A 24,742-nucleotide genomic window follows, 5' to 3' on the forward strand; every position below is an offset into this window, starting at 1 on the left:
GTGAGACTTGTCCTTGGCCTCAAGCCCTGGGATCGTACCTCTCCAGCTCTGAAATCTCTCCATTGGCTCCAAGTGGATGCAAGGATTAAATTCAAAACCCTCTGCATTGTCCACAAGGCTTTCTGGGGCCTGGGTCCAAAATACCTTCAGCTATCCCTCTGCCAATACCTCCCCTCTCGAGCTCTTCACTCCTCTACCCCCAACTCCCTCAGGGTCAGTCGTTTTTCAAAGAAACGAGCTGGGGGTAGATCTCTGTCTTCCACTGGGGCCTCCCCCTGGAACAGCCTCCCTGCCACTTTAAAACTTGAGGAGAACCATCTCTGGTTCCGGAAGCACCTCAAGACCTTCCTCTTTTCTTCTGCCTTTGCTCCCCCTCTCCCCTGATGATCTGTTCTCTCTTGGCACCGTGCACCTGGCCACGCTCTGTCCTCTGGGGCCAGGTACCTGCTCACCCAGCCACCCTCCCGCACTGCCTCCGGGCCACCCCTTGCACTGGGGTCTGTATCTGTACCCATACAGCCCCCCCCTTTCCTTCCTGCACTTATCAGAAATACCCTGTCTGCTGCCTTAAACCTAGCACTTGGAAATTGCTGGCTGCACTACAACTGTTTGTTGCCTTTATTATTTATTTATTGTTATTTATCTGTTTCTCCTCTGCTTCGTATTTTCCACTTCTCCCCCCGTCCATGCACTTTTCCCCTCTCTCTCTCCCATGCACTTGTGCATTCTCAATGTCACTGGGCCTAGTAAGATCGCTGTTTTATTCTCCCTTGTTCCCCTACCTTGCCTTGTCACGCTCTGAAACACTTGTGTACGAGCGCAATAGAAATAAAATATCAATATCAATATCAATATCAAGTGGCATTATATTTGATACAAACTTTGTAAACTATGTAAATACATCCCGGAGAGCACAAGGGGATGAAAGCAGCATTTCAGAGAGTGACAAGAAATTTGTAAAGCAGATAAACACATAGCAAAGACTACAACAGGATAATAGAGAGAGTACTCAAGTTGATATTAACTTTAGGAACACACCTATGTGGGATAGTGTATGTCAGGCCTATCCAAGTGGACACTGGGTAAGGGAGGGTAGGAGATCCCGTAAAAGTAGAGCAACAGGTTCTGGGACCTACATAAAAGCAGTGAAACCCCGCCAGCATTCAGCAGTGTCTGGGACCCAAATGGAATCGGGTAAAGCCCAACAGTAAAATATGTAAGGGTTGAAGGCCCTCATCAGTGCAGAGATAGCTATAACCAGTGGGCTGGAGCCCAGAATAAGTCGTGGAGACCCTGACTAGAAAAATAGAAATAAAACAGGAAACAAGTGACAAAGCAAACATCTTTTGGGACTAAAAAGTTGTGAAGTCAAGTCTGGCAAGGTAGTGAACTAGACTTGATATATCAGTGAGTAAGTCTACGGTCAGGTCTGGAAGATTAGTGAACCAGACTTTGGGTGGGCCCCTGTGCATGTGGGGCTCAGCCGTGCTCACCACTGTACCCGGCGTCCACTGTTGATCTTCAGGGTTGGCCCAGAGGCTGGGGGGCCCACCTCCTTTTACCGCTAGAAACATGGCTTACATTAAAATCTTCAGCCAGCCCCATAAGCATGGGAGAATCCCATGTCACCTCCTCGGCCCATTGCCACCATCCTAGCTTCAGGTGTTGTCCTGTTGGCATGGGGATGATGCCGCTCTCACGGCCGTGCCCATGCACCATTTTTGGATCATGCAGCTTCCCCAGGGCAACAGAGACATCACCAATTTTACCCGCCACTTGCCTGTGGCTCTTCTCGGCTCCTCTGGACTTCACCAGGCTACTGCATCGGGGCAGCCCAGGATTTATTTCACTGCTCTGACCTCCTGAGCAGAGGGGACTCTTCATCTCCTGGGCCATTGCATGCTCACGCAGCCCGGAAGGACTTTCTGAAGGGCCTGCCTCGCTGGCCACGATGCAGACCAAGTGGGGGAACGTCCATGCAGCCTGGTTCGGGTTGCCACCTCACCTAGCCAGGACTGGTATGTTCCTCTATTGCACATGTGGCCCCATGCACCCGGGGGCCCTCTGGGCCCTTTGTGATTCCTGGGCCCGTTAGGTCCAGCCAACACCCTTCACAGCCCTGCCAAGTAGGCCAGCCCCTTGGCTCACTCCTGGGGGGTGGCACAAATGTTTCCTGGCAGCTGGATGTTTTTGTGACCTGGAGGGCCTCACGAGGCAGCATGCTCCCCATAGAGTTATTTTCTAATTCTGATTCTGTTTCTCTCTCCTCTCTCTTTCTGTCTCTTAACTGTTTTATCGATTCAAATCCTCTTTGGATTCTTTTCTTCCCTGCCCACCCAACTCATGTTTTGAGAGATTCATTATCATTTGTGTCCCCAACTTGTCCTACTGTAAAGGTGTTGGGGTTGCTGTTGATGTCCCTATTAATTTAAGCCTCCTTGTCTTCTGCCTAAAAATCCTTGCCAAGCCCTGCCCTTGTGTCGCCTAAAATTAAATCCTCTTGACAATTGTGGGTGTTTTGTATGATGCTCATTTGATTTACCAGCTGTAGGTATTTCTGTGTTTGCTTTGTCACTACTTCTGTTAATATTGAATGTGTTTTCTCTAATTCTCACTCTTAAGGCATTATTATTGATTAACCAGCATTTATTCATCTCGGTTATAATTATCCTTAACATGGGAAACACTTTGTCATGTTCAAATATTGTCACATCTGATTTTATTTTTTTTATCTTGTCTTTCATGACACATTCCTTGAAATCCCTTATAACTATCAAATGGAACTAGTTGCCTGAGAGCTGTCTCAATGTTCTCTAAATCCATGTGTGTTTCTCTGCCCACTTGGCTGGTGGTGTCAATAATTAACACCAGTGAGTCTCTCCTGATGTTGCTAGCCACAGATCACTTTATGGTCTTTTCAATCTAAAAACAACCTCTGCTGATTTCTCACTATGAGTTGTCACATATTGCACAAGGATAACTCCAAATCTCAGTGGTGGTTCAGGGGATTTAATTGATCTCTTTGTGGTGGGCCCCAGCACCATCCCCCTGTCTCATCTTATTTAGCACTTTCGCATAACCCAGGCAACCCTGGCCCAGGTTAGTATATATAGAATGTTGACCCCTGCTGTCAGACTTGCCTTCTCTACCTAAACTCCCTCAGGGACTTTCTAACTTTCCCTGCTATACCCAGTTGTTAGTGTTCTACTGGGATTTTGGAATTGTGCCTTACACACACTCTGTTAGATTTAGTCCCCTTCCTGACACACTCACTCTTTCCTACCTATATCCTAATAGCCCCTCTCTCTACCAACTTCCTTTATCCACCCACTTCTTCACACTCCTCTTCACTCCAATCTTCTGTCCCTTCAATGTCTTGCACTCCTTCTGATTATGCCTCCACCCTTTGATGTTACTGTTCCCTATTCTTTTTCTACCACTGTCTCCTCAATGCCACCATACTCTCTACCACACTACTATTCACTACTTCACTCCAGGACATCCTCCTAGACACCACTTCTCCCTCTTCTACACTACTACTCCCTCCTCCACACTACTACACCCTCCTCCACATCATTACCCTCTCCTCCACACTACTTTGTCTCTCCAATTACTACTCAACCACAATTTGTTTACCCCATACAACACACTTCACAAATAGTATAGCCTAGACTTTAAAACAGATGTTATCTCTCAAGAGAGTAATAGGTTCTGCCCAGATCATCGTTCATTTTTGGTAGATGTGGAATTCTTAAGATTTTGTTCATATGGTATTTCATTGCATACGGCTGGGGCGAGGTAGAGGGCATCAATTATCATGCACAGCTTACCAAGTGGGGAAACTTATATGATCCAAAATTGTGTATACTGTGACTGCTTATGAATAAATAGTAAGGCTAACATGAATAGTCGACTTGCTTCTGCAGGCTTTGATCCTACATAAACAAAAGAGGTGATGGCTGGAAGATTTTGAATTAATCGTAACCTCTGGCTTTGCTCTGGGCAGCCCTCCAGACCATCATACTTTGCCTGCCAAGCCATTACAAAAGGGGAAAGACCATATGCGAATCAGGATTGGTCCTACCCCAAAAGGGGCAGTCCAGACCAAACTGCTAGGTCACATCCCTTCTGCACGAGACAACAGAATGACAAATGACAGCAGAATTTCGTGATTCCTCAAATTATTCAAATCAACAAATAGTCAAAAGGGCATGGGATCTAACATTTTTCTCAATAATTTTAGTTTTTGCCTCTCAATATAAGCCTGCCATGACTCAGTACATAATTTGTACCTGACAAGTACAAAATGTAAATGTGGGGGAGGCCCAATAATCGCCTTCAGAATTTTCCTTCAATTGTATGGATCTTATCCCAATCATGGGTAGCCCTTTCCAACCCATACAAGATAGAAGGCAATATGTTGCCCATATAAAATTTCCTTAGCGGAATCAGTGAGTATTTACAATTATTAAAATAAACTTTCCTCATTAATGCAAATAATGGAGCCAATTGTATCTCTACTCTGAAAGAGATACTGGACCATGCGCTCCTATCCGAAATAAAATCCACAAGATAAATATTCCTCTTGACTGTTTTCAATGTGATTCCCTCTACTGCATACAAGATGTTGCCCATAAGATGTTTATTTTGATCTTCTTGTTGGTGGTTACTATAACCAAGGATTTGAGAGAATTTAAACATACATTATTAATCTTTAAATATGAACCTAAGCACCCCAGGGTGCTTGCTAGACCAATTTGTGTTTTATCCAACAATTATATTGTCTGAAAATAAAAGAGCTGGAATAGAGAGATGACCTAACTTTGGAGGAAATATATTCTAATATTGACTGAGGTCCCACAGTGAAACAAAATTAACATGTTTAAAAGTCGACTAGGAATACCCAAATTTGAAAGCATGTTCAGAAGGTTCATTTGATTTACACAATCGAAGGCACAAGAGAGTTCTGCTGTGGCCATGTAAAGGGAAGACCGATTAGGAAACCTGTGCTTGTCGTTGCAATAGTGTGACTAGCAGCCCATTAAGTGAAGTACCATACCATTTCCTAAAGCCGGTCTGGAACTTAGACAGGCAGCCAATACATTGTACCAAGTCATTTAGTTCATCTAAAAGAAGTGATGCAAATATTTTCATGGAAGTATCCAACAGCGCTATTCGCCGATAGTTGGCCGGGTTTGAGTAATCATCTTTTTTATATACCAGTACCACTATGTTGTTATGCACTGAAATATTTTTGAATTGTTACCCTATTATAAAATAAGAATTATACTTTTACAAAAATTAAGAGCTCATCTCTTAAAGACCATTGAAACTAGATCATCCATTTGAAGTTAGTACAACAACAACAGCACTTTATTCAATGAAAGCATATTGAATAAATCAATTCAGACAAAATAACATTACAATGCATTGTATACAATTAAAGTCATTTTTTAAGGGAAATCTGGCACACACTAAAAATGTGCAGCTTTCTTCCTTTCAAAAAACATTTGGTACCCTTGGACGAATGTCTCGCAGTGCTAATAAACAACCTCCTTCAAGACCAGACATAGCAGACATCGCTGATAAGGGCCATGGGCTATTGCAGTTGCTTCGCTACACTTGGGCCTTCTAGTCTTGGGCTGGCGGGCCTTTGCCTGCCATGTTCACCACAAGGAGGTAGTTGTTACTATGACATTGCTTTTCAAAGAATACAATTTAGAAAACAATGACAAATGGTGAGATAATGGCCTTATCAGGGCATTTTACAAACCGTGTTGAATCGTCAAAGTCAAATCCCAGGAAAAACCTTTACAGGATGCTGAAGATGAGCAGACATGGGAATCTTCCAAATAAACTGACATAGACAAATTAAGAAGAAGCAACACAGCTTGTGGCTACATTTTTCACCTAAAATCCAACGCCTGTGGAGTGTACACAGCCCTGGCACATTCCAGGTGCCATTCAATGATGACAAAGGACCAATCATCTATGCCCACCAAACCACCCAGAGAATGTGTCACTGGAAGTGCAACATTGTGTGCATCCCTTAGAACTAAAACTAATTTAATGTTGGGTTTCCAAAAGAAACACATAGAAGAGGCAGTATGCCACTACCACCATGCCAAACTAGACATCAAATCGCCTATGCGCCACATAAACGTCCCATATGTCATGTGAAATACGGACATGTAATTTTGTAAATGGTGCAGAAGCCAAGGTCATTTTGAAGGCACCAACCCAGGATGGCCGTGTGGCAGACATGGTGAATAAAGGTGTCCGTGTGTCAGTACGAACATTGCTGAAGTGGACTCTGTCCTCATCATAACACATTAACCATAATGAAAATGTGTGAAATATGCATAGCAGCAGGCAAATGTATATGTCAAAGATGCATGGTAAAGGAATGGACACCTGCATGATGCCACAGTTGTCGGCTGAAGTAGGGAAGAAGAAAGGACACAGTATGGGGTTTTCCTGGACTATATTTTCAGGAATGACGTAAGCAAGTCCACTGTCCGTTCATGGATCATCAAAATGAGGATGGAATGCATAACTGTGTGAAAAGCAAATGAGACATTAAGGACGATGAGGACAGCAGGGCATTATGAATGGATGGATGCCACCATTCATCATGTGACCCTAGTAACTGTTGCTCCGGACTGTTACAATGCACAGTGGTGTTCACGTACATCTACAAGCACGCCCTAATGGGCGTACCTTTGTGTGTGGACCAACTTCGCTAGCAGTTTCTCCCGGAAGGCTTTCAAGCTATTCACCAGTATGTTGGTGGTCAGGAAGGCTGTGCATATGTCATGTTAGCAATGTTGTGCAGAGGTGAGTGCCTGATGGAGGATTGAAACGAAACACCAGTAAAGGAGAGTATTCATAGATCAGCAAAAGCATTAGACGTACAGGAGAAGTTTGCAATGATGGTTCTGTATGAGAAGCTGTACACCAATACACATGACACCTTCATGTACTTGTCAACTTGGTTGAGTACTTCAGGGGAGACATGAGTGAATGAGTAGAATGAATAATGATGATGGTGAGTGTCAGGGTGCGTCGAGGTGCGGAGGGTTGTGTATTAAGTGTTTCTCAGTAGTTGGTTCATTCAGTCACATGTATTATCAAGACAAATGTGGTGCGAGTGCATAACAAAGGTACTGTGAAGGTGGCCTAGGAGACTATACAGTGGGTGTCTTCACAATACATGATCCACTCACCTCTTACTCTTCCGCCAGAACCCTGTTTGATGGCACAAAGTACTCCTGCACATCGACCGAGCGTCAAGGGAAGACATAAACCAACAACAACACGCAGAGATATAAAATCCTAAACATACAAACAATGTTAAAAATACACTGTAAACCACCAGAACATGATCAATGAAGACTTCATTGTTACTGCATACCTATGGTGTAATGCTGCATCTATTCCAATGTCTCACCGCCATGCTCCCGGATGCGTTGCACTAGAAGCTGCATACACCATGTTGTCACATGCCTGAGAAAAGGAAGAAAGACCACTAACAAATCAAAACCTGAAGTGCTGTAAAACCAAATAGGCCACATACCAGCAGACATGGCACCATGTTTGTGGAATGGCAATGCTGTAGCACACATAAATAGTTGAACCAAAGATTTGACGTGGCGAATTTGAGAAACATCCCTAATCCCACAAACCCTGATAGGGATTAGATTTGCCACTCATTAGACCTGATAAAAGTTGAATCAGTCACGCCTCAGCTCAAACATCTGCCCCTGCCACAGTCCACAAACTGTTGACCATGGTACACACTCACAACCAACCATGAAAGCCGGACACACAGTTATAAACCACTGTTATAATAATCAGTAAACAATGCCCCAGCAATCCATCAGATTAACAAGACCATAACCATCATTGCCATCACCCCTGGGTGAGTAATACAGCCCTTGAGCAATATTGACAGAGCTAAAGGTTAGTAAAGCCAGAGTGAACACACACAGTGCCCCACTCCCATGAAAACACCACTGAAGTGTCAGCAAATGCCATGCACTCACCTGCCCGTGAAACTCACCTGCCTTGTATATGCACACTATCCAGAGACACTCGACTTAAATGGAATGCAATGCAGAGTAACAGCACAAAGTACATGCACATACATAATCACAGTTGACACCAGAAAAAAAATATGATGCATACAACACAGAGTGCATGAGCAACACAGGGTGACACAGGGTGAATTCCATTTACATTGATTTGTACAGGAGTACAGTGTACCACAACAGAGAGAGGGAGAGAGTGGCACAGAGAGTGAATAACAATGAAATGACAGATGAAGGAGTCCATGGCCTGGTTTACCGATGTACAGTGACATGTTGCACAGTCCAGTCAGTGCGCCCATTGAGGTATCCACCTAGGTAGCTTACACAGTGACATGAGCTCTAATCAAATTACCAGAACGCCATGTGAGCATGCAAAGGACATATTAGACAACCGACACATGCAGCAAAGATGCCCAACAATGAAGCATGCCCAACATGCAAGACAGTGCAAATGCTTACCAAATAACTGTGTCTGCATGTTTTAAATCCCACATGACCTTCATCAGTAAGTGTGTTTCCTAATTCGTCAAAGGAAGGACATTGTTTGGTGGAGGGCATGAGGTGTATGGACTTCAAATGGTGCAGGATGTCTCACCCGGGACACGGATCACGGATTACTGGAACAACATGGGCGAACATATTAAAACACCCATTGTGCAGTATAATTGACACAGCACACATGTGCCATGGAAAAAAAAGCTATGATTACCTGCACATGCCATGCTGTGCACCTCCATGCAAACATGCTATATGATGTCACTAGGCATGCCTGCACGTACAGCATGGCACATGTATAGTCCGTGAGGAGCTAATGGCACACCTCAAGGGCAATGAATACAAAAAATAACAAAGACCACAATTGTGAAAGGGCAAACAAAATATGCCATGCCAACATCTGGCCAGAGGGGGTGGAAAAGAAATGTTCATCTTGGACCGGGGGAGGGGAGTTCCACCCAGGAGGGGGGAGGGAAGGGTGCACATCTACACCCATATGTGTGGATGTTGAAAAAATCAATTCCCTACATAGGTTCATGGACCGCACAGCTATCTTGGATTGGGAGGGCTGTCACTGCTTTCGCCACCTTCCTGTGTAGAATGAGAAGATGGTAGTGGTAAGGGAGGTTGACCACATAGAGCTCTGGGCTGGTCCCCCATGGCAGCGGCCAGGCGGGACCCAGATTAATGCATCTACAACATGAAGCCTCAGAGGTCCGCATGCAACACCTCACAGGATGCACTGAGTTCCTCCGAGATGGTATGACTCAACAGTTGCATCTGCTGTTGGTACTGTGTACTGTGAGCTGCCTCTAGCTCTACCATTGAAGCTCTTAGGGCCAGAAACTCTTGCCTCAGGGCTTCCCTGTGGACCAGACCCTCTGCAAGCAGAGATGCCTACAGAGACCTCAGATTGACCCGTCGGCTCCTGCTGCTGGCCTCCATGTGCAGCCTGTGTGAGCGGCATGTGGACTGCAATGCCTGCAGCTGGTGTGCTACCTGTGTTTCTCAGGAGAATATGGAATTAGTTACCCTATGCATGTCCTGAGCCAACATCTCATAGGAAGCACCCTGTTGCTGTGCAACACGCAACATTGACTGCTCCTACACTGTCTCCCCAGCCGTGACACATCCACCACATGTGCGTACCCCACACTTGTAGGACCCAAGGGTGCATGGCCCTTGATGTGAAGCCGCTGTCTGTGGCTGCAGGACTGCATCCTTCCCTTGGTCATCCGTCCCAGGACCGGAAACCAATACAGTGGAGCGTGGCCTTGCAGCTGTAACCACCACAGATGGACGTGGTAACACTGACTGGCCCTGTTCGGGGACGTGACCCCCTGCAGACGCATGGGCTACAACCGCTCCAACACTTGATGCACTCACCTCCGACAGCATAGAGGAATGGGCATCCGGTTCACCACCAGAGCTACTGATATCATTGGAGTCGGACTCACACTGAGTCATGCCCCAGATGGCCTATAGCACCAGCAGATTTTCATGGGCTGCCACAACACGTCCTCCGCTGGTGCTCCCATGTGAAAGGGGCTGCCTTCAGGGTGGGATCATGGGTGATGGGGCGGGGGTATCCCATGTGGAGGTGGCTGCCTGCAGTGTGGAGTCACAGGTGATGGGGGCTGGGGCGGGGGTATCCCATGTGGAAGGGGCTGCCTGCAGGGTGGGGTCGTGGGTGATGGCAGCTGGGGGATACCATTTGCAAGGGGCTGCTTGCAGGGTGGGGTCATGGGTGATGGGGGCTGGGGCAAGGGTATTCCATGTGGAAGGGGTTGCCTGCAGGGTGGGGTCATGGGTGATGGGGGCTGGGGTATACCATTTGGAAGGGGCTGCCTGCAGGTGGAGTCACAGGTGATGAGGGCTGAGGGATCACATGTGGAGGGGGCTTCCTGCAGGGTGGGGTCATGGGTGATGGGGGCTTGGGCGGGGGTATCCCATGTGGAAGGGGCTGCCTGCAGGGTGGGGTCATGGGTGATGGGGCCTGGGGGATCCCATGTGGAAGGGGCTTCCTGCAGGGTGGGTTCATGGGTGATGGGGCCTGGGGCATGGGTATCTCATGTGAAGGGGCTGTTTGCAGTGTGGGGTCAAGGGTGATGGGGCCTGGGCTATCCCATGTGGAATGGGCTGCCTGCAGGCTGGGGTCACAGGTGATGGGGGCTGGGGATCACATGTGGAGAGGGCTGCTTGCAGGCAGGGGTCATAGGTGATGGGGACTGAGGGATCCCATGTGGAAGGGGCTGCCTGCAGGGTGGGGACACAGGTGATGGGGCTGGGGTGGGGGTATCCCATGTGGAAGGGCTGCCTGCAGGGTGGGATCATGGGTAATGGTGGCTGGAGTATCCCATGTGGAGGGGGCTGCCTGCAGGTTAGGGTCATGGGTGATGGGGGTTGGGCGGGGGTATCCATTGTGGAAGGGGATTCCTGCAGGGTGGGGTCACAGGTGATGGGGTTGGGGCCTGGGTATTCCATGTGGAGGGGGGTGCCTGCAGGGTGGGGTTATGAGTGATGGGGGCTGAGGTATCCCATGTGGCAGGGACTGCCTGCAGGGTGGAGTCACAGGTGATGGGGGCTGGGGGATCCCATGTGGAGGGGGCTGCCTGCAGGGTGGAGTCACAGGGTGATGGGGGCTGGGGGATCCCATGTGGAAGGGGCTGCCTGCAGGGCGGGGTCACCGGTAATGGGGATGGGGATCCCATGTGGAAGGGGCTGCCTGCAGGGCGGGGTCACCGGTAATGGGGATGGGGATCGCATGTGGAAGGGACTGCCTGCAGGGTGGGGTCATGGGTGATGGGGGCTGGGGCAAGGGTATCCCATGTGGAAGGGGCAGCCTGCAGGGTGGGGTCACGGGTGATGGGGGCTGGGGGAAGGGTATCCCATGTGGAAGGGGCTGCCTACAGGGTGGGGTCGCGGGTGATGGGGGCTGGGGTATCCCATGTGGAAGGGGCTGCCTGCAGGTGGAGTCACTGGTGATGGGGGCTGAGGGATCCCATGTAGAGGGGGCTTCCTGCAGGGTGGGGCCATGGGTTATGGGGGCTGGGGCGGGGGTATCCCATGTGGAGGGGCTGTTTGCAGTGTGCGGTCAAAGGGTGATGGGGGCTGGGGTATCCCATGTGGAAGGGGCTGCCTGCAGGCTGGGGTCACAGGTGGTGGGGGCTGGGGGATCACATGTGGAGGGGGCTGCTTGCAGGGTGGGGACATGGGTGATGGGGGCTGGATGATCCCATGTGGAAGAGGCTGCCTGCAGGGTGGGGTCACGGGTGATGGGGGCTGGGGCCGGGGTACCCCATGTGGAAGGGCTGCCTGCAGGCTGGGATCATGGGTAATGGTGGCTGGGGTATCCCATGTGGAGGGGGCTGCCTGCAGGGTGGGGTCACAGGTGATCGAGGTTGGGGTGGGGGTATCCATTGTGGAAGGGGTTTCCTGCAGGGTGGGGTCACAGGTGATGGGGTTGGGGCCTGGGTATCCCATGTGGAGGGGGGTGCCTGCAGGGTGGGGTCATGGTTGATGAGGGCTGGGGTGTTCCATGTGGAAGGGGCTGCCTGCAGTGTGGGGTCACAGGTGATGGGGTCTCCCATGTGGAAGGGGCTGCCTGCAGGGTGGGGTCTTGGGTGATGGGGACTGGGGTGGGGGTATCCCATGTGGAAGGGACTGCCTGCAGGGTGGAGTCACGAGTGATGGGGGCTAGGGGGTTCCCATGTGGAAGGGGTTGCCTGCAGGGTGTGGTCATGGGTGATGGGTGCTGGGGCAGGGGTATCCCATGTGAAGGGGGATGCCCTCAGGGTGGGGTTATGAGTGATGGGGGCTGGGGTATCCCATGTGGAAGGGACTGCCTGCAGGGTGGGGTCATAGGTGATGGGGGCTGGAGGATCCCATGTGGAGGGGACTCCCTGCAGGGTGGGCTCACAGGAGATGGGGGCTGTGGTATCCCATGTGGAAGGTGCTGCCTGCAGGGTGCGGTCAGGGTTGATGGGGGCTGGGGGATCCCATGTGGAAGGGGCTTCCTGCAGGGTGGGGTCATGGGTGATGGGGGCTGAGGCGGGGGTATCCCATGTGGAAGGGGCTGCCTGCAGGGTGGGGTCACGGGTGCTGGGGGCTGGGTATCCCATGTGGAGGGGGCTGCGTGCAGGGTGGGGTCACAGGTGATGGGGCTGGGGTATCCCATGTAGAGGGGGCTGCCTGCAGGGTGGGGTCATAGGTGATGGGGGCTGTGGGATCCCATGTGGAGTGGGCTGCCTGCATGGTGGGGTCACAGGTGATGGGAGTTTAGGGGGGGTGTCCCGTCTGGAACGGGCTGCATGCCGCGGATTGCAATGTGTTGAGACGCCATTTGGATGGTGGTGGGCCAAGCCTTGCGTGGGAGGGCACGTTTTTTCTAGGGGGGGCACACAGGGCTTGGGGGGTGTTTTTGCATGATTACGTTGGGGTACAGCCAGGGATTGCAGGGTGTTTTCACGAGATTACACTGGGGTGCGGTCGGGAATTGCAAGGTGTTTTCACGTGATTACGCTCTGGTGTGGACAGGGATCGTGGGGCATTTTTGCACGATTACGCTGGGGTGCTGCCGGGGATTGCAAGGTGTTTTCACGCGATTACTCTGGGGTGCGGTTGGGGATCGCAGGGTGTTTTTGCGCGATTGAGCTCGGGTGCGCCCCAGGATCGTGGGGTGTTCTTGCACAATTTGCCTGGGGTATGGCCGGGGATCACAGGGTGTTTCTGTATGATTTCGCTAAGGGGGCTGTATGCTGGCCCAGGGATGGCATGGAGGATTGTGCCGTGTTAGGCATTTCGCTTGCTTTTTACTGTGCTTGGGGGCGTGTTGGGCACGTTACTCTTGCAACTTGCTGTTACTTGCGCCACGTCCACTGATGCCTCTGGAAATCCATGAATACACGTGCTGCACAAAGATTTCTCTGTGTCACGGCTGACGCAGACTCCTTCTCGGAGCGCTGCCTTTGTGCCTTTTCTGCACCAGACTATATGAATTGGGCACTTATCTTTAAGCAATATCTTTGCTGATAATAATCCATAATGAACATTGGAATACATTTTGTGTTTTAATGTAACCCACTCCTCCCGACACTCTGGTGAGAGGCACAGAGCCCATCTCACAGCGCTAATTGTGGGCTAATCCCACCCACTGCTTCCCGCCCTGATCCCTTCCTGTCCTCCAACCCACCCATCTAATGCCAGATTTGGCCATGACCCATGCCACATGACTGGAAAATCTTTGCATTTCATCATAATTGTTTATTTCGGTAAAACAAAGCATACCATGAAAACTAGACAACAAAATGAACAATCAACAATATTACAAAACATTTAAATTGTTGTAGTTAAACCCAACAACCATTAAAAACCTTAAAAAAACAAAACCACATAACTCAAAATCTACCAGATCTTAGTAAACATTCTCTCAGAAACAGCATGTTTTAAAAAAATAAATACAGCCCAACCCACTTGTACAAAATCCTCCCACAGCAAATAATACAATGCTGGCTCATAACGTCGAAAGCCCAGGCCCTGCAATACACGTTTCAAAGTATATTCTCTAATTGCTGAAAAAGCAGGGCAAAGCAAAAACAGTGTGCCAAGTCCTCCTTGGATGCCCCACAAAGCAAAATTGATCCACATCCTCCTTGAGCCACGCCTCCACCACAGCTCTTAACTGAATAGCATTAAAACGCAGCCTTGAAACAAGGATGCATTGAGACGGATGCATTAGCCAGCTCAGATACTTCTGCAAATCAGGGGACATAATGATCTGATGTTTCCTATTGGCTGGCCTCATAATCTCCAAGGACTCGCTCTTAGTTTCGTAAGACTGACATACAATATCTTACAATCTTTTTAGATAAGAAAGTTGCTGTAGAAAAACAGCAACCAGCATCCAACAACACCGTTTTCACATATCTGAGCTAAGGAGTCCTCAAATGGGGATCTCTAAGCACAAGATAGCAAACTAATTCCTGGGTCAATATAGCTTTAGTGTTACCCCAAATTCTTAGCCAATATTGGGCCTCATTACGAGGTTGTCGGTAAAACCCGCTGATGCTGACGGGATATCAGAGGCAGTGGCAGTACGGTTATTTCTAATTCCCATGGAGTCAGATAGGACTCCATGGGAATGGGAAACCTCATGCACCGGCACCATTAGTTATGGTGCTTCAGTGAAAATCATGCCGGTAGGGGCCTGAACTCCCAACGGGTCAGGCCTGGCGGTAGTTCAGTGCCCCTACCAGCATACTTATAGTATGTTGCTACTGGCGCCTTTATTTCCGTACTGTTGTGGAATATATTGACCCGCTCAACAGCATTGCACCACATCACCAAGCTGCATTTGCGCAAGAAACAGCAACCTGGTGGCGCTGGCCTATGTGCTCACCAGGACCTCAAAACTGCATTTTGGCAGCAACAAAAAAAAATTGCTAGCCTGCCTAGCACATTTCAGGCAAATGGAACAAGGGGACACCCTGAAAAAATATGCCAGTGTGTTCTGAAACATAAATGCAATCAAGTGAACAGGCAGCACTGCATTGCTGCAAAAGCCAAAAATTCCCCTTCAAAATGAAACCTTTTTCACCCTGCCAAAATGCTGTGTTATGCTATATCCATCTATGCATTCTAAAACCACTGTGATGGAAATGGCCCTGTCAGGCCCAGGATAATTCATTGTGCCTCAGAAAAACCAGGCACAATTCCTGAATGACAGGTCCTGTCAAAGTAGATTTGAAAGAAATCAACAAGCAACTTTCTTTTCACTTGCACGGGAACACGCATTTATTGCTTGCCAAAATGTATCCAGGCGTAGCAGTTCAAAGAGACTTTTAACTCTTTGAACCTGGTCACGTGCAAATGTATCTATACTTTGGATAAAACTCCTGCTGCAAGGAAATGACTACAGCTGCAAAGACAGTGGCAATCTGAGGAGCTGCAAGCCTAATTAAAGAAAGAAATGCTAGCAGTTTTTAACACGTGGAAAAATGGGCTGTGCTGGCTGAAGAGAAAAAACATGGCCTGTTTAAAACTCAATTGTTAATAAAAGCCTGTTTACTTATAAATATAAAGTAATCATGTTAGTGGTGATAATACACACATAGGCTATCTTCTTTCACAGGTTTGTTTACGTCAAGACCCAAAGTAAGAAATTAAACAGTTTAAAACACATGGGATGGATTTGCAAACTCTCAGAAAAACCAGTCAGTCCAGTTGCCAGCCATGAAACTTCCCAAAGGAAGGGAGATACACCATAAATCCAGGACATGTAGGTGCGAAGTGCCAGCTTGAAAAACTTTGTATGGGACAGGACGATAAAAGTTCACACGCTTGTCAGACATTCGTCTGTGCTCCAGGCTGGGACAATAGCAGTCCTGGGACACTCACCTGTCAAGTGTGAAGGGGCAATACAACCTTCAATTAAGACTGGAAACCCCCTTACCTGGAAGGAATTGACAGCTGCTTGCAGTTGGAAGAAGAAATAAACAGGATCTAGTAACAAAGGGACTGCCTTGTGATTACAAAGACTATGTTATAAAGAAACGTTAAAGACCTTTATTTCTGTAGCAAGAGTTAGCAAAAATGTTAAAAGTTTGCAGTTTTAAATCTAATTTTGTGGGCTATCTATTAAAACTTTGTAGAACTCATTGACGCATGGGGAACAGCCGTTACAAATTATGACAGATTCCAAGGACAGTATTAATGTGGCAAACATAACATTTTGTACATACACCCCCGGGGACAATTTGCATTTGTGTATAAAATTGTGGAATTTTAGGCCAAATCTTTAATGTGTAAAACTACCAAAATGTATCAGAAAGGCGAAAGAAGGTCGCACAGACCTGAGAATTGGACTGATCTGGGCTGCACATGATATGTAACATGTGTTTATAATTTGCCAAGAGGTTGCAAGTGAAGAAATGTATGTTTTTGGCAAAATCAGATATTAAGTAAAGTAAATGTGGGAGTGTTTGGACATTGTAAACCTCACCTCATAAATCTGACATCATTCCCTTAGAAATCCAACCAACTGGGAGTGAGGCGGAGATTAGCTCCCCTGCCCAATCCAAGTAGTTTAGGTGCGGGCGTAGTTAACCCTGCCCAGCCTCTACCTTGATGATGTCATTTTGCATTATAAATAAGGGTCCCTGACAAGACCCTGGACACACACTCTTCCTGATTTCCTGCACTGCGTTCCTGTTTCCGTCATCTTCCAGATTCCAGACTCCAAATACAAGGCCAAGCATTACTGATCCTACTCCAGGGTCCACTGCAAAACCCAGGCATTGCTGATCCTGCTCCAGCAAGGCCTACCCTACAATATTAAAACCCACTTATCTCCCAGTAACCAGGAGAAACTGTGGTACTTTTGGCATCCTAATCCAGCTTGGCTTGCCGCCACTCACTGCATGCTGCTGCTATCCTGCTACCCTGATGACCTATAGTATCCAGTAACCAGAATTGCCAGTCCAGAAGAACTATCCTTTGGTATCCAGTCCCTGCCGAGCTGATCCTGTCCCGCTTATTTTGTCCGGCTGTCCTTTGTTAGACCAGATCTGTGTGGTGACCAGAACCACTGACTGTCCAAATCCAAACTAAAAAGTGGACTGTGATTATCAATAGAAACCATAGAAAACCATAGTATACCTTGCCTTGTCCTTAGTTCCACTCTCTAAGTCATCCTATTCTTATCCTGATAACTTGTAATATTGTCAAAAATCATTCTTGAAACCCTGCCTTTGATTTCTTGTGCTAGCGCCAACTTCTTTAATAATTTTGTCTTGTGAAATCCTAAACCCTTAGTCCTCTTCCGAGTGATCGGACTGGTTCCACCAGGTCGGGGCGCGGAGATGCTAGGGTTGAATTCGCGAGTCAATCCTGGAGCTTACTGTGTCTCAATCTGGTAGTTTAGCCTGAAGTCTAGCTTGAAAACTGTTCTTGTCAAAACTGATTTCTTGTCCTTTTTCGTGCCTTCCTTTTCTCAAAACGTACCTCACTAGATCTTGCATAACTCATTCAATTTACAATATTTCACCCATTTTTATTAAAAACTGTTTTGGTAAATTCAGGCGGGAATTGCAAAAGTTTGCAAAATTTTCAACGTGTCATTTTGATTATCAACTGTTTTAAATCTTCGATTCAATTTCGAATTGTATGCTTTTGCTCAATCCATTGCTTGTGATTGCTAGTCACTTTCCAGTGTTGCTCCAGTAAAGGCGTGTTGTTGTTTCAAGAGTTTTATACACATTCATTGTTTTGTCCATCCATTTCCGAGTGTCATTTTTAGCATTGCCAGGGTTAAAATCTGTTCCTTTCTCTTGGTTGGGAAGGTTGGATTCCAATTCTGTTTTCAATTTGTCATTCCTGATTATCTGCTGCTTCTGTTTATCCACTTAGAATTGATTATTTGTGGGTTGAGGGAACATTGCAGGGGGAAATTCTAACTCAAGTGCTATCTTGCCTAAAATCAAAAAGTGTTCCTATTCCCTGTTGTTTTTTAGTTGTGTCAATAGAAGGTTAAACTAAGTGTACTGCTTAGGTAGAAAAAGAAGGTCAGGCGCGCACTCTGGTTCCAAGTCATTTAATCCTGATGTAAGTAATAACAGGGTTGAATCCCAACACAGTTCAAAAAATAATTGATGCAAATAGTCCCAACAATGTTCAAAAATTACCAGGGTTAAATCCTAACTGCTGCAGTTTCAAAGCACAATAGTTAGTTCTACTCCTCCAAGCACTTTCAAGTCTCAAACTCTCATCAGGGAGGCTGTGTTAGCTGTGTTCCTTTTCAGGTGTTGCTAATTACTTGTTTCAATTTCAGTCTCAAAGGATTCTGGTTATTGTAGTGATGGCACAAGTGTTTCATTCAGGAGACCAGGAACCAACTCCCCTCCAAACACAAATCTTACCCACAATTGGGGGAGGGGGGAAACCATGAATATGGCTCTCCAAAGTGGGGGCATAATAGCCCCGGTGCTGCTGCCCCTGGAGCCCGGGTCTCCTGTAACATTAAGTAGAAAAAGAAGGTCAGGCGCGCACTCTGGTTCCAAGTCATTTAATCCTGATGTAAGTAATAACAGGGTTGAATCCCAACACAGTTCAAAAAATAATAACAGGGCTGAATCCCAGATGCAAATAGTCCCAACAATGTTCAAAAATTACCAGGGGTAAATCCCAACTGCTACAGAATTGTGTTTGGAGGGGAGTTGGTTTCTGGTCTCCTGAATGAAACACTTGTGCCATCACTACAATAACCAGAATCCTTTGAGACTGAAATTGAAAAAAGTAATTAGCAACACCTGAAAAGGAACACAGCTAACACAGCCTCCCTGATGAGAGTTTGAGACTTGAAAGTACTTGGAGGAGTAGAACTAACTATTGTGCTTTGGAACTGTAGCAGTTGGGATTTAACCCTGGTAATTTTTGAACATTGTTGGGACTATTTGCATCTGGGATTCAGCCCTGTTATTATTTTTTGAACTGTTTTGGGATCCAACCCTGTTATTACTTACATCAGGATTAAATGACTTGGAACCAGGGTGCGCGCCTGACCTTCTTTTTCTACTAAGTGCACTGCTTACATTCCTATTTTTCTTATCACCCCATTGGTGATTGCTGCCCCATATTAAAAATGGTATGATTTCTTTTGAATTTTAAAATAAATAAATAAATATTACATTTTATCAGCCTGGTTCACGGTCCATTGTGACCCGGGGTATTTGAATAGGGTGCGTGATATGATTGGTGTACCATCTCAATATTGAATCTAACATAAAACATAAGCATTTCAATTGCGCGCTGCATACTAAGCTAAGACTAAGGTGTGCATTGCCTGATAGAAATCCTTAACACTGTCAAACTCATAATGACGGCCAATGACTAGAAGGCATAGATGCAACCAGGTCAGTAAGAAAACAATCCTGTTCTTGATGAACTGCGAAATTCGGGGCAGACCCAGGTAACCCCAGAATGCTCTTAGAAAAGGTGTTCTCAGCCATCTTGATAGATTCAGTTTTACCAAATCCCCACAGCTCCATGCCATATCTTGCCAAGGAAGAAGTTTACAAAAGACTTTGAGCACCAGCTCAATCGCCTTTATTTTGAACTCACCCAATGCTCTGCCTACCCCCAAAATTGCGTGTTTAAATTTTAGGGTCTGCTTCTCAATGTTTTCCTCCGCCGCAAGATTTGAAGAAAATCTCACCCCCAGTTATTGATAATGATCCACTCTTGGAACTAACTCCCCTTAGAGAAGATAGCTGGACACCTTGTGGGAGGCTCCCCCCTGTGACAAACCATTGCAGATGATTTCTAAGCATTTACCTTCAGACCCAGGGTATCCATGAATCAGGCATAATTGTCAACGAGGTAGTGGAGGGATCTGGGGGTATGAGCTATTAGGACTGTGTCATCTGCATAGGCAAGTAAAGGCAAACACCTATTGCCCAGCCTAGGAAAGTCAGAATTGGATTTAAGTAGATGGTCATAAAGACCATTTATATAAAGACAAAAAAGAAAGGGGGCCAAAACACAGCCTTGACGTACCCCACATTCAACTTGGAAAAAAGGGGTACACGTACACCGGCCAGCAGGTCCACTCCTCACACAAGTCATTGTTGAAAGGTGTAATCTCTCTAAGAGATCCAGCAAGGCGATAGAACAATTCATGGATCTGAGCATGCACCATAACCTAGCCTGATTAACCGCGTATAATGCAATGTTCATAACCTTGTATAATGCAGTGTTCAGATTCATGAAAGCCAGAAAGATGAATTCCTCCTTGATAAACAAAGAATGCGCCACCACAAAGCAAGATTCAGGGCATGTTCTGCAGTCCCCAGACCTGGTCTGAAGCCCAGCTACATAGGAGAAAAGATGTTTGAGATCTCCATCCAAGACTGCAGTCTCCCAAGAATGGCCCTCCCCAAGATCTTAAACACTGAGTCTAGAAGAGAGATTGGTCTACAAGACACTGCTAGTGCCCTTGGGCCTTTTTTATAGATTGGGTAGATCATAGTACGAGACCAAGACACAGAATGAATTTCTCCAGCACAAACATTTAAAATACATTCTCGGTGCAAGCAGCATTCTCTGGCCCACTCCCCCCGAGACTCTGGTATGAGGTGCAGAGCCCATCTCATAGAGCTCCTTTTTATTTGATTTGCCCCCGATTGCAACCTAATCCCATCCACCTCCACCCTCTCCGAGCCTTCTCTTCCTACAGTCCACCCATCAGCTTCCGTATTGGTCTGTGGCCTGTGCATTGTGACCAGAAGATCCCGATTTCAGTGATTCTGCAAGGGAAGCCTTGCCCCGGCAGTCATCTGACTAAGGACCAGAGGCAAAGGGCAGCTCCCCTCTCTGCAGCCGCAATCCCTGTTTGCCCCTGCTCACCTGTGGACACCTGAGTTAGACAAACTTCAGCAACAGAAAGGGTAAGTGTGGCCTGGGTGAGTACTCCTGTAAATCCCTACCACCCGTATTACCTAATATCATATGCCTACTGGCACCTAACCTAACAGTGTAAGTTAGCCACATTCTGCATCTATCCTTATTGTGTATATTAGCCATATTTTGCATCTAGCCCAATTGTGTAAGTACGTAATATTTTGCATCTAGCCTAATTGTGTAAATTAGCCATATTTTTTGCATGTAGCCTAATTGCCTGTTAGCCGTATATTGCATCTAGCCTAATTGTGTAATTTTGCCATATTTGACTTGTAGCCTAATTGTGTAAGTTAGCCATATTTAGCATCAAGCCTAATTATGTAAGTTAGCCATGTCTAGCATCTAGCCTAATTGTGTAAATTATAATTTTTTTGTTACATCTAGCCTGTGTAAATTAGCCATATGCTTCTCGCTGCTCTCTGAGATAGACATTATGTAACATCTGTATTGTGGTTCTCTGCTCCCTGACCTGGTGCTCTGCAGACCCCACCACTTTTCTACCCAGAGGCATTTTCAGGATGACGTATGCTTTTATTCTGGGTGCATTTTTGAGACAATGGGCCTCATTACGAGTCGGCCGTGCCGGAATCTGGTGATTCCGTGACAACGGTTACTCCACTTCCGCGACCGCAATGTTGCGGAAAGAAGGGCCGATTATGGCACTAGGGTCGCGCGCAACACACCGAGGTGGAAACGGAGTCACCGCCGTCATGTAAACACCCACGCACATGGGCTTTACGCCACAGAAAACGGTGCTAAACCCGTGTCCGCCCCCGTCGACACGGAAACACCGGAAGCGGAAACACCAACACCCGAAGTGGAAACACCATGACCGTGGGAAAAAAACAGAAACAGAGATGCGGCCATTATATAAAGCACAATCCACTGCCATCCTCAGACACCACAGGTCAGATTACCTCCCTGAGACTGACAACTCATCGAATGGCATCCAGGATACCAGCACGGAGACAGCGAAAGCCGCACTTTAGTGAGGCTGAGCTCACAGTTCTGGTGGACCACATTGTAGAGTATGCAGAAATGCTCTTTAGTGCAGACCAGCAGCGCGCTACTCAGCAACGGCGCAAGGAGGTGTGGGCGGAGGCAGCACGCAAGTGCACAGCGGTTGGTGTGACCACACGCTCTGTGAAGGACTGCCACAAGAGGTGGGATGACCTCAGGCTCCGGGTGCGCAACCTCATGACTGCACACCGCCAACACAGCACTGGCACTGGTGGAGGCCCTGCATCCCCTCTCAAGTTGCAACCGTGGGAGGAGCGCTGCAGCAGTGTCATGCACCTCAAAGGCATCCACGGCATAGGAGAGGCAGAGGCAGGAGTGAGCCCACCTGCACATGCTGGTAAGTGCACATAGTACAAAGCCATAAGTGTGAATGGGAGTGACCCTATGGACCCACTCACAATGCCCCCCCAACAGGGCAGGTGTGACCCAATGGACCCACTCACAATGCCCCCCCCAACAGGGCAGGAGTGTCCCAATGGACACACTCACAATGCCCCCCCCAAGAGGGCAGGAGTGACCCAATGGACCCACTCACAATGCCCCCTCCAACAGGGCAGGAGTGACCAAATGGACCCACTCACAATGCCCCCCCCCCAACAGGGCAGGAGTGACCCAATGGACCCACTCACAATGCCCCCCTCCCAAACAGGGCAGGAGCGAGCCAATGGACCCACTGACTGGCCAGATGACAAGTAACACATCCACAAAGCTTGAACCCTGGAAATGCATACAGTGCGTGCCTGACTGGAAGCAGACACACACACACCTGAGTGCATCAATAGTCACAAGTGTGTACATGCAAGTGGTCATGGATTATCATGTTGGATGCATGTGCTGGACACATCTAGTAACATCACACAACTAACAGCATGCCCTCTGTATCCCCACAGTCGAGACAAGTGACAGCGAGGGCCAAGAGGCAACGCAGCGGCCACCTGCACGCGCCCAACTCAGCACTTCTGCCCAGGAGGATGATGCTAGCTGCTCCAGCACACAAGCATCGGCTGCATCAGGCACACTGGCTACATCAGGCACACCAGCTACATCAGGCACACCGGCTACATCAGGCACACCAGCATACGCCACCATCCCCATGCAGGCACCCACCCTAGCCCCGGATGATGATTCGCAACCCATCTGCACAGCTGAGGAAGCTGCATCAAGTGATGGAAGTGCCCCGCCCATGCAGGCCGAAGCAGTACAACAGGGTGAGGGGGACAACATGGATGAGGTGTCACCCATCCATGGACTACAGTTCAGCCCCCAAGAACTGCATAGCCCCATGCGCTCCCCAACTCCCTCCATGGCTGAGCTCAGTACATGCTTGCAGCACTTTGAGCAACAACAGGCCACCCTGACACAGCTGTTGGAAAGTCAGCTGGAGGAGGCCAGGCTGCAGCGTGAGGAGGCCGTGCATCAGCTGGAGGAGGCCAGGCTGCAGCGTGAGAGCAATGCTATGTCGGTGCGGCGGCTCTCCAGGTCGAATAGACGATTTGCGGCCACCATTGTCACCCTGGCATGCCATGTCAGGGAAGGGAACAAGGGAACGGTGTGCAATCCAGCATGCTCAGTCAATGTTGGTAGCCCAGCAGGCGTTTCAAGGGCGCTTGCCCACAGTCACACCGACAGTCACCTCAGCCAGCACCACCCCATCCAGCTCTGCCACTGCCAGGACACGGAGGCGTTCTAGTCGGCTGACTGGAGCTGCCAGCAAGGACACGGCACCGCATAAGCGCCCCCGCAAATAGTGGCATGTGGGGATGCCATTCAACATGACATTTGGGGACACCATGGGTGTAGGGGGGTGGGTACGTTTGGGTGGTGGGGGAGGTCCATTAGGGGGTTAGTTGTTTGGGGCCTGGTTGGGGGTGTGTACGTTTGGGTGGAGGAGTGGGCCCGGGTGTACAGCTTACCTACCCAATGCACTTTCTTACCTGGTTTATTGAAAATACAACACCTTTGAAAAGTACCATAATGAATGGACATCTGTCATTTCATAACCAGTACAATTAACAGGTATTTCCGGTCCTAAATTTTGATTGTCCCTACGGATCGGCCATGTGTTTTTAAACATTAATCGGTCGATCGTAGTAAAATTTGCTATGGACCTTACCCCACCTTTCATCCACTAAACAAACGATAAATCTCACTTTTACATAAATAGACAATTATCTCCATATTTATGGTTCTCTAGGGCTGCAAAGCACGCAGACAATATACAAAGATGGAGTGTAAGATTAAAGTTCTCAGGGATGGCTTCACACAGAATGTTGCAAAGTAAGAATGTATGCACGTTCACAGTTAAGGTCAGCTGCTTCGATTTATTGCTCACGGGCCGGAATGGCCCACGACTCGCAGTATTAGGGTCTATTGTTTTGTTACCTTGACAGACAGGCACCGTGCCTAAAGACTTCTTTTGAAGGAGGGGTGCAATAACGTAAGAGATGATAAGGATGAAATTTCAGAAACGAGACCGATTTTCATGTTTGTTCACTATAAAAAGATCGTTGGCACAGACGGAGTGGTATTTAGGGACTGCATACGCCTAGACAATGAAAAATGCAAATCTAATGTAAGTAACCCTTTAGATGATTTTATTCCGGAATATATTAACAATAGCATAGCGTTAAAGCCCAGTTAAGTTGTACTTGTTCGTTCAATGTGGCATTTTGTACCGCACACTA

Source organism: Ambystoma mexicanum, chromosome 6q (genome assembly GCF_040938575.1).
Source record: "Ambystoma mexicanum isolate Mex_15411 chromosome 6q, UKY_AmexF1_1, whole genome shotgun sequence".
NCBI classification, from domain to species: domain Eukaryota; kingdom Metazoa; phylum Chordata; class Amphibia; order Caudata; family Ambystomatidae; genus Ambystoma; species Ambystoma mexicanum.